The sequence below is a fragment of the Chroicocephalus ridibundus genome, chromosome 4 (genome assembly GCF_963924245.1).
Source record: "Chroicocephalus ridibundus chromosome 4, bChrRid1.1, whole genome shotgun sequence".
NCBI classification, from domain to species: Eukaryota; Metazoa; Chordata; class Aves; order Charadriiformes; family Laridae; genus Chroicocephalus; species Chroicocephalus ridibundus.
Window position 1 is genome coordinate 92,788,156 of NC_086287.1, and position 7,123 is coordinate 92,795,278.

The 7,123-nt window shown below is 59.3% G+C and overlaps 1 protein-coding gene across 1 annotated transcript in view; it reads right to left on the reverse strand.

Moving 5' to 3' along the window:
• Positions 1–5,518, reverse strand: part of KIAA0513 (KIAA0513 ortholog) — a 35,444-nt gene extending 29,926 nt beyond the window's left edge. The window contains exon 1 of the mRNA XM_063334779.1: positions 5,416–5,518. The gene's annotated coding sequence lies outside the window, so the exon portion shown is untranslated. The remainder of the gene's footprint in view (positions 1–5,415) is intronic.
• Between the last annotated feature and the right edge of the window lie 1,605 nt (positions 5,519–7,123).

The window sequence follows — 7,123 nt, forward strand, 5'->3', positions numbered from 1 at the left end:
GAGAGAACAAACACATTCATTTTATCTCTCCGCTGGTTCCCCTTTCCAGATCTCATCAGCTAGCCTTGGTTGCGGAGCTGCCACCGCGCCGCTGCAACGCCCAAATCCAAACACTAAATACATTGAAAAAGAACGTTTTTGATAATTACCTTCTGTAGAACTGTGGGATCTGTAATTGAGGGTGAAATTACGTCCAGGGTGCATTTCAGTACTGAAAATAGCATGATAAATTAGCTCAGCTTTTTCCTGGTTGACTCAGCTAATCCTTCAGACGCCGACAGCCAGATTTGATTGTATCATCTCTCCTTGGGCTCGGTAAATACCAAGGCCAAGCCGTGGCAGCTGCAGAAGATATATACGGAGTTGCTGCCTGCAATATATAATCTGCCCTTATTTCTGAATGCACCACAGCTCGGCGGCGGAGCCGAACAGAGGTCGCTCACGCTCCTGTTTTGATTTATGAATATGGATTTTGTTGGTTAAGCCATTAGGAGCGGTGATGAAGCAATTCGGCGTACATCCTGAACTGCAGCTTGCCTCATTTGAAGCCCGCTCTGCAGAACATTCTCCCTGTCTTCCCCCTGCAACGCCGTTCATGCAGAGAAGATTATATTAAGGCTTTGTCTGTAATGCTGTAATTCCACCTTGAGCCCTCTCCGGTGTGAAACAACCCAGCCACGGGCAAGGAAACGGTTGCAAAATGAGATTGCAGGGGGCTCGCAACCCGCGCCCGGCGGGAGAAGCTGAGATCCTGCCCGAGAGGCTTAAAGAAAAGCGTTGAAGCCGCTGAGACCCCCGCGGGGACCCCGCTCTGGCTGCTGGCGGCGCTGCCCCAACGCCTCCATCCGCCCCAGGGGAGCCAGGGACGCCCCTGCCCGGGGTGCATGGGGCGGGGGTGACCCATCCTGCCCTGCTGTACCCACCCCCGGGGCCGAACGCTCCAGAGGAGAGTTACCGTCACGGCCACAGCTCGCCGAGCGGCCGAGCATCGCTCCCCCCCCCCGGTGAAGCCTGAACTGGTTAGATCCCTCTTCCAAGGTCGTATTCCCCGTTCCCGGGTCAGCACGTCCCAGCCCCATTCCACGGGGCTTTGTACCAGCGCCGGGTGAGAAACAGGCTGTGCCCGGGGAGGCCTCGCTCTGCAATTAGAGAAAACAAAGAGGGAGATGGGAATTGTCCGTACAGCAGGGCGAGGGCCGGGGTACAGCCTCCGCCGCCTGGCTCCCAGCTGGCCGCCGGCTCCGAGCCGTATTTTTCCCCACCGCTGCCGTATCTGCTTGTTTTGGAGAGGAAAAGGCACCCCCCCCCGGGCGGTGATTGCCTCCAGCTGCCCTCGTGTCAGGCACCGCGCCGTAGAGGGCCAATTTGGCACCGTCTCCCTAACGAACCAGCGCAAGCCAAGACGTGGTTGTGGATGAAACAAACGCGTTCTCGGCGCGGGAGCCTTTGGGAAGGGTCCCAGCGAGGGCAGGTTTCCCCTTTCCAGCCAGCAAGATGCTCAGAAATAATACCCGAGCTCTCTCCCTTCCAGAGCGGCAGAAAATTAAATTTCCACATTATTTATCCGAGCAACTCGCCGAACTCCTAAATGGAGCGGATCGGTCGCAGCCATCTAGCGCGTCGCTTGCCAGCCGTCCCCTCCTCATCTGTTTTTAATTAGCAGCAACACGCCGGGGGGGGGCTGGGGGGGGGGGCCGAGCCAGGCAGCGCTATCACTGCTGGTACAGTGACAGATAACGGAGCTGGCCTCCTCCGGCCGGGAGTCGGGGACATCGGGCAGTTGGGCTGCAAATCACCCCCTAATATGCTGGGAGCGAGGGTGGGATAAACACACTGGAGCGGGGAATAAGGTCACCGCCAAAAGGACACTCGCTCAGGTATTACGGTAACGAGGATTGAGGGACGACGGGGTCAAACGAGGCTCGGTGGGAAGGGGGGGGTGACAGCAGGAACCAGGGTGAGCTGCGAGACCTGCCCCAGCCGGTGGCTAATTCGGGTTCCCAGAGGGATGAGAAGGTGAGAAAAAGCCCCAGGGAGAAGCCAGCCATGAGAAAAACAGCGCGGAGAGAGGTGAGACAGGGAGGGAGGGGAGTGAATTTACAGATAAGTTTAAAGCAGTTGCATCCCCCTGGCTCGGGGGAGGCACGAAGCGTTCGCAGTGGCTGAGGTGGGTTTGGGTTGTCCCCCGGGTAGGAGCGACAGACCGAGAGAGCTGACGGGAACCGGTTCGCTCGGGACCACGTGGAGAAGGGTGACAGCACGTCGGTGGGCGAGCAGGAAAGATGCTCCAGCTTGGACCTCTCCCGGCATGACCCCAGAGCAGCCCACGAGCCCCAGCCGGAACCACACCGTCCCCCCCAGCCTGGTCCTGGCCTGCACCGGGGGGATGCCGGGGCCACCAAGAGCATGGACTGACGGATGCGAGACGGAGCGCGCGGTGACAGAGCAGGAAGCAGGGAAGGAAGTGCGTCAGGTCGGCTAACGAGCTGCTTATTGAATAATTCAGAGGGAGTTGATGGCTGGCGGCCACAGACTCCCATTGCCCTCCCTGCCCTTCGCGTGGGTGTTTTGCTTCACCTCGGGCTGCGCTCCCGCAGAAGGCAGCGCTTCCTTACCCGCCTCAGCCCTTCCCACCTATTTTCATAGAATCTTCATGGTTGGAAAGGACCTCTGAGATCGTCGAGTCCAACCATACGCACACAAAAAAAAACCCCCAAAAAATCCAAAAAAACCCCAACAAACAACCTACAATCTCTGCCACGAGAGGCAGAGGCTTCGGTGGGAGGACGCACCGTTCCTGCATCACCGTGGGCCACCCACCCTCCAGGCGTGGCTGCTGGCAAACCCACGAGCCGGGGTCCCCAGGTGTCCCCCTGCCAGCCCCCAACGCACCATGGCACTGCCACAGGGAGGGTGCACAAGGCTGCCCCTCAGCAGGCCTGTGCGGACAGGGAGGGCAGCGATAGAGCACCCTAGGGGTGATGCCACCCGGTCCCCTGGGGTACCCAGGTCCCATGGGTGTCCCCAAGGGTCCCCACCTCATCCTGTGGATGTCGCAGGGCTCTTGAGTCCTGTAGGTACCTGGTCCCAAGAGTCTCAGGTTGGCACGGTGCCTGTTCCATGAGTATCCGTGGTCCCATGAGTGCCCGTGCCCACGGGAGTGCCAGTGCCGTGAGTGTCCGTGGTCCCACGAGTGCTTGGAGGGGTGCTGGTCCCACCAGTGTTCGTGTCTAACGGGGTGCGTAGTCCCACGAGCGCCTGTTCCCGTGGGGGTGCCGATCCCACGAGTGCCCACGGGGGTCCCAGTCCCACGAGTGACCACAGGGGTGCTGTTACCACAAGTGTTTATGGTTCCACGAGTGCCCATGCCCAGTGGGATCCCGGTCCCACGAGTGCCTGTTCCCGTGGGGGTGGCCAGTCCCATGAGTGCCCGTGGCCCCACAAGTGTCAGTGCCCATGGGGGTCCCGGTCCCACGAGTGCCCGTTCCCGTGGGGGTGGCCAGTCCCATGAGTGCCCATGGCCCCACGAGTGCCCGTGGCCCCACAAATGTCAGTGCCCATGGGGGTCCCGGTCTCACAAGCGTCAGTGCCCATGGGAGTCCCGGTCCCACGAGTGCCCGTGGCCCCACAAGTGTCAGTGCCCATGGGGGTCCCGGTCCCACGAGTGCCCGTGGCCCCACAAGTGTCAGTGCCCATGGGGGTCCCGGTCCCACGAGTGCCTGTGGCCCCACAAGTGCCTGTTCCCATGGGGATGGCCAGTCCCATGAGTGCCCATGGCCCCACGAGTGCCCGTGGCCCCACAAATGTCAGTGCCCATGGGGGTCCCGGTCCCACAAGCATCAGTGCCCATGGGGGTCCCGGTCCCACGAGTGCCCGTGGCCCCACAAGTGTCAGTGCCCATGGGGGTCCCGGTCCCACGAGTGCCCGTGGTCCCACGAGTGCCTGTTCCCGTGGGGGTGGCCAGTCCCATGAGTGCCCATGGCCCCACGAGTGCCCATGGCCCCACAAATGTCAGTGCCCATGGGGGTCCCGGTCCCACAAGCATCAGTGCCCATGGGGGTCCCGGTCCCACGAGTGCCCGTGGCCCCACAAGTGTCAGTGCCCATGGGGGTCCCGGTCCCACGAGTGCCCGTGGCCCCACAAGTGTCAGTGCCCATGGGGGTCCCGGTCCCACGAGTGCCCGTGGTCCCACGCGTGTCGGTGCCCACAGGTGGCCCGGTCCCACGCGTGCCCGTGCACGGTCTCAGGGCGCCCCCTGGCGGCGCCGCGCCACAGCACCGCCCCGCAGCGACCCAGCCCGGCAGCGGCTGCCGCGGTCCCCCCCGGGGCACCCGAGCCCCGGAGACGGGGAACTCCCGAGGCGGGGTCTACACGAGGGACGTTGTGACATCAAATGCCGGGTCCCCAAGGCACAGCCAGGCGCGTCGGGCAGCCAGGAACAGAGAGCACCGCGCAGGTCCCGCACACACGTTAATTAGTGCAAGAAGGCATCAGCGGGGATGGCAGGGTGCAAGCCGAAGGGTGACAACTCCAAGGAACCAAAGAAAGATCTCGGGCATCTTTAATTAGCCATGTAGAGCTTGCCACTAATTAACCTTCTGGACTGGGAAGAGGAGGAAGAAGTGAAGCCCTGCTGGGAAGCGGGGTGAGCAAAGCACACAGCGAATTACTCCTCCTCCTCCCAGCCTGTGCACCGGGGAGGGATGCTGAGAGGGGAGGACAGACCGAAAACAGCCAACATTTCCCCATTTAGGTGCCTCCAAAAGTTTGGAAGCCAGGAGACAGCAGCCCTTGGATCAAGGATCATCATCCCTCTTCCCCTGGTCCCCAGAATCGACCCAGGGCCTCCTAGCGCAGCCCCTGGGAGTGACACCCTGCGGGTCTGTCCCCCTCCATCCCCTCCTGCGCCCGGAGGGAAGGTGGATGATGCTCCCCTCTCACAGCGGGGAAAGAGCTCAGGGTAAAACAGATGGCGGATAAGCAGAAAACAGCGAAAAATTCCAACCCTCCCAAGCAGCACTGAATAAAAGCCTCTGTTCCAGCCCGTTCCCGATGGAGCAGGGAGATCAGGACCGAGGGAGAGCACAGGATGGTGTTTCACACGGCTCACGGTGCCGATGCTCTGGATGAGCGTACAGCACGCCTGGACCAAACTCCGTTGGGCTCGCCAGGCCGGTCGGTCAGCGTGAGGCTCCAGACCTGCCCAGCAGCACGCATCGCCCAACAGCCAAAAATAAAATCACCGTTAGGCAGAAAGGCCCAAGTATTGCTTTGGGAGGGAATGGCAAAACCTGACGTTGCTTTCGCATCCCGCCCTCACCCCAGGGCAAGGCCTCCGGCTGCTGCCAGGAGTTGGGCTCACCCGGGGAACTGATTTTCAGGCACGTACGTGCAGCATTAAGACGGGAGACCCACCTTCCTTCCTGGCTGGAACCAACAGACCTCCGACTCCACGTTAAGGCACCAAAGCCTTGCGGTTTTTAGAAAAAAGCCAAGTAGGAAGAAGCAGCATCACTGCAAATGGCAGCAGCGGCGGAGCAGGAACGCAGCCTTGAGAGGAGACCAAGACCCAGCTGCAAACACGGTCCCCAAGCCAGTGTGGGATGTGCCTGCTCACAGCGTCTTCCCAGAGAAGGAAAAATTTACCCTTGTACGGCCTCAGTTTCTAAGAAAACAACTACAGGGACAACCCTCTGCCTGTTCCACAGTTAACAGCCCATAACCAGCCGTAACACTCGAGACTTTACCCCTGGCAGATGGAAAAAACCGTTCATCCATCACCGAGCCGGGAGGAGGAACCCACCTGCTGAGGAACATCTCTGCCAGGTCCCAGACACCTTCCTCGCTCCTCAGAGGTGAGCGAGGCTTAGCCCTGCGCCGCCCCGCTCCAGGAGGCGTTAAGCTGCCCAGCACCGAGCCTTCAACATCTCCCGGTTTTCTTTGGAAGGAGAGGGAGGGCGGCAAGCCAGCATTTGGGAGGTGCACGTGGTTGGCATCCAGAAACGCTGCCACTTGAGAAACTGCATTTGTGCTCCTCGAAGGCCAACCATATGGTAGGAGTTACGGCATGCTTATTAGGCATGTTTTACTGTTCTCCCTTGCTAAGTCTTGAACGACTGTGTAATCATATAAAGAACACCTCACATAAAGGAGCGGGGTCAGATGTGCCTTTAGCACCACAAAATTAATGCAAGGGATTGGTGGTAAAAAAAAAAAAAAAAAAAAAAAAAAAAAACCGGGGGTAATGGAAGAGGTCACGCATTCACAGAGGACTGCACTCCAGGAGCTGTAATTGCGCCCTGGTCTTGATTAACTACCCGCATTAAGGCAGAGGCATTTCCAGATTAAAAGTTCACGCATGAACTTTTGGGAGTTTCGTGCTCCATGGCCAAGGTTTGTTCTCAAAAATAACAACCTGCCAAGAAACGTACGGGCAGAATTGGGCTGCATACCTGGAAGCACAACATCCACTCCAGCAAAGGCAGGACCTGGGCCATTCACACCGAAGTGGGGACGCCGACGCCGCACGTCCTGGCACACGACCAGGCACAAGGACAAACGAGTCCTCGGTGGCAGCTGAGCTCACCCCACAAATTCTCCCATTTCGGCATAATCGCTCTTTGTGAAAAGCGGTGAGGGCAGTTCAGATCCGAGGTGGGTGTGAATCTGAAGGTGGGGAGGGGAAACATGAAAAAAGGCGTAAGAAATACAGACGACTCTTAGCCTGATTCCGTAAAGAAGGGAGCTTACGCGATCACGCTGCCTCCCCCTCCTCATCCCTCCTGTTAGTTTAGTGCCAGCTGATCTCTTTCAGACTAAGTGGAAGGAAGAATAAAATAAAATAAATCAGGATTACCGCATGCTTCCTTTCGGAAAGGGAAAGCTGTGGCTGGGAGGGCAGAAAGACTTCGTCAGGTCTCAGGTCGTTAGTTCTGCCGGCCACAGCGTCTGCTGCGAGAGGGCGCTGGGCACCGCAGGCACCCCGGGGTAGGAGCTGTGCGGGGCAGATGCAGGGGGAAACAACAGAAAATAGGGACAGGGGAAGAGCTGGGACTTTGCAGCACGAGGTGTGGGGGTGTGTGCCTCACGTCTTCAGGAAATCTGTTTAACTTCTCACCAAGTA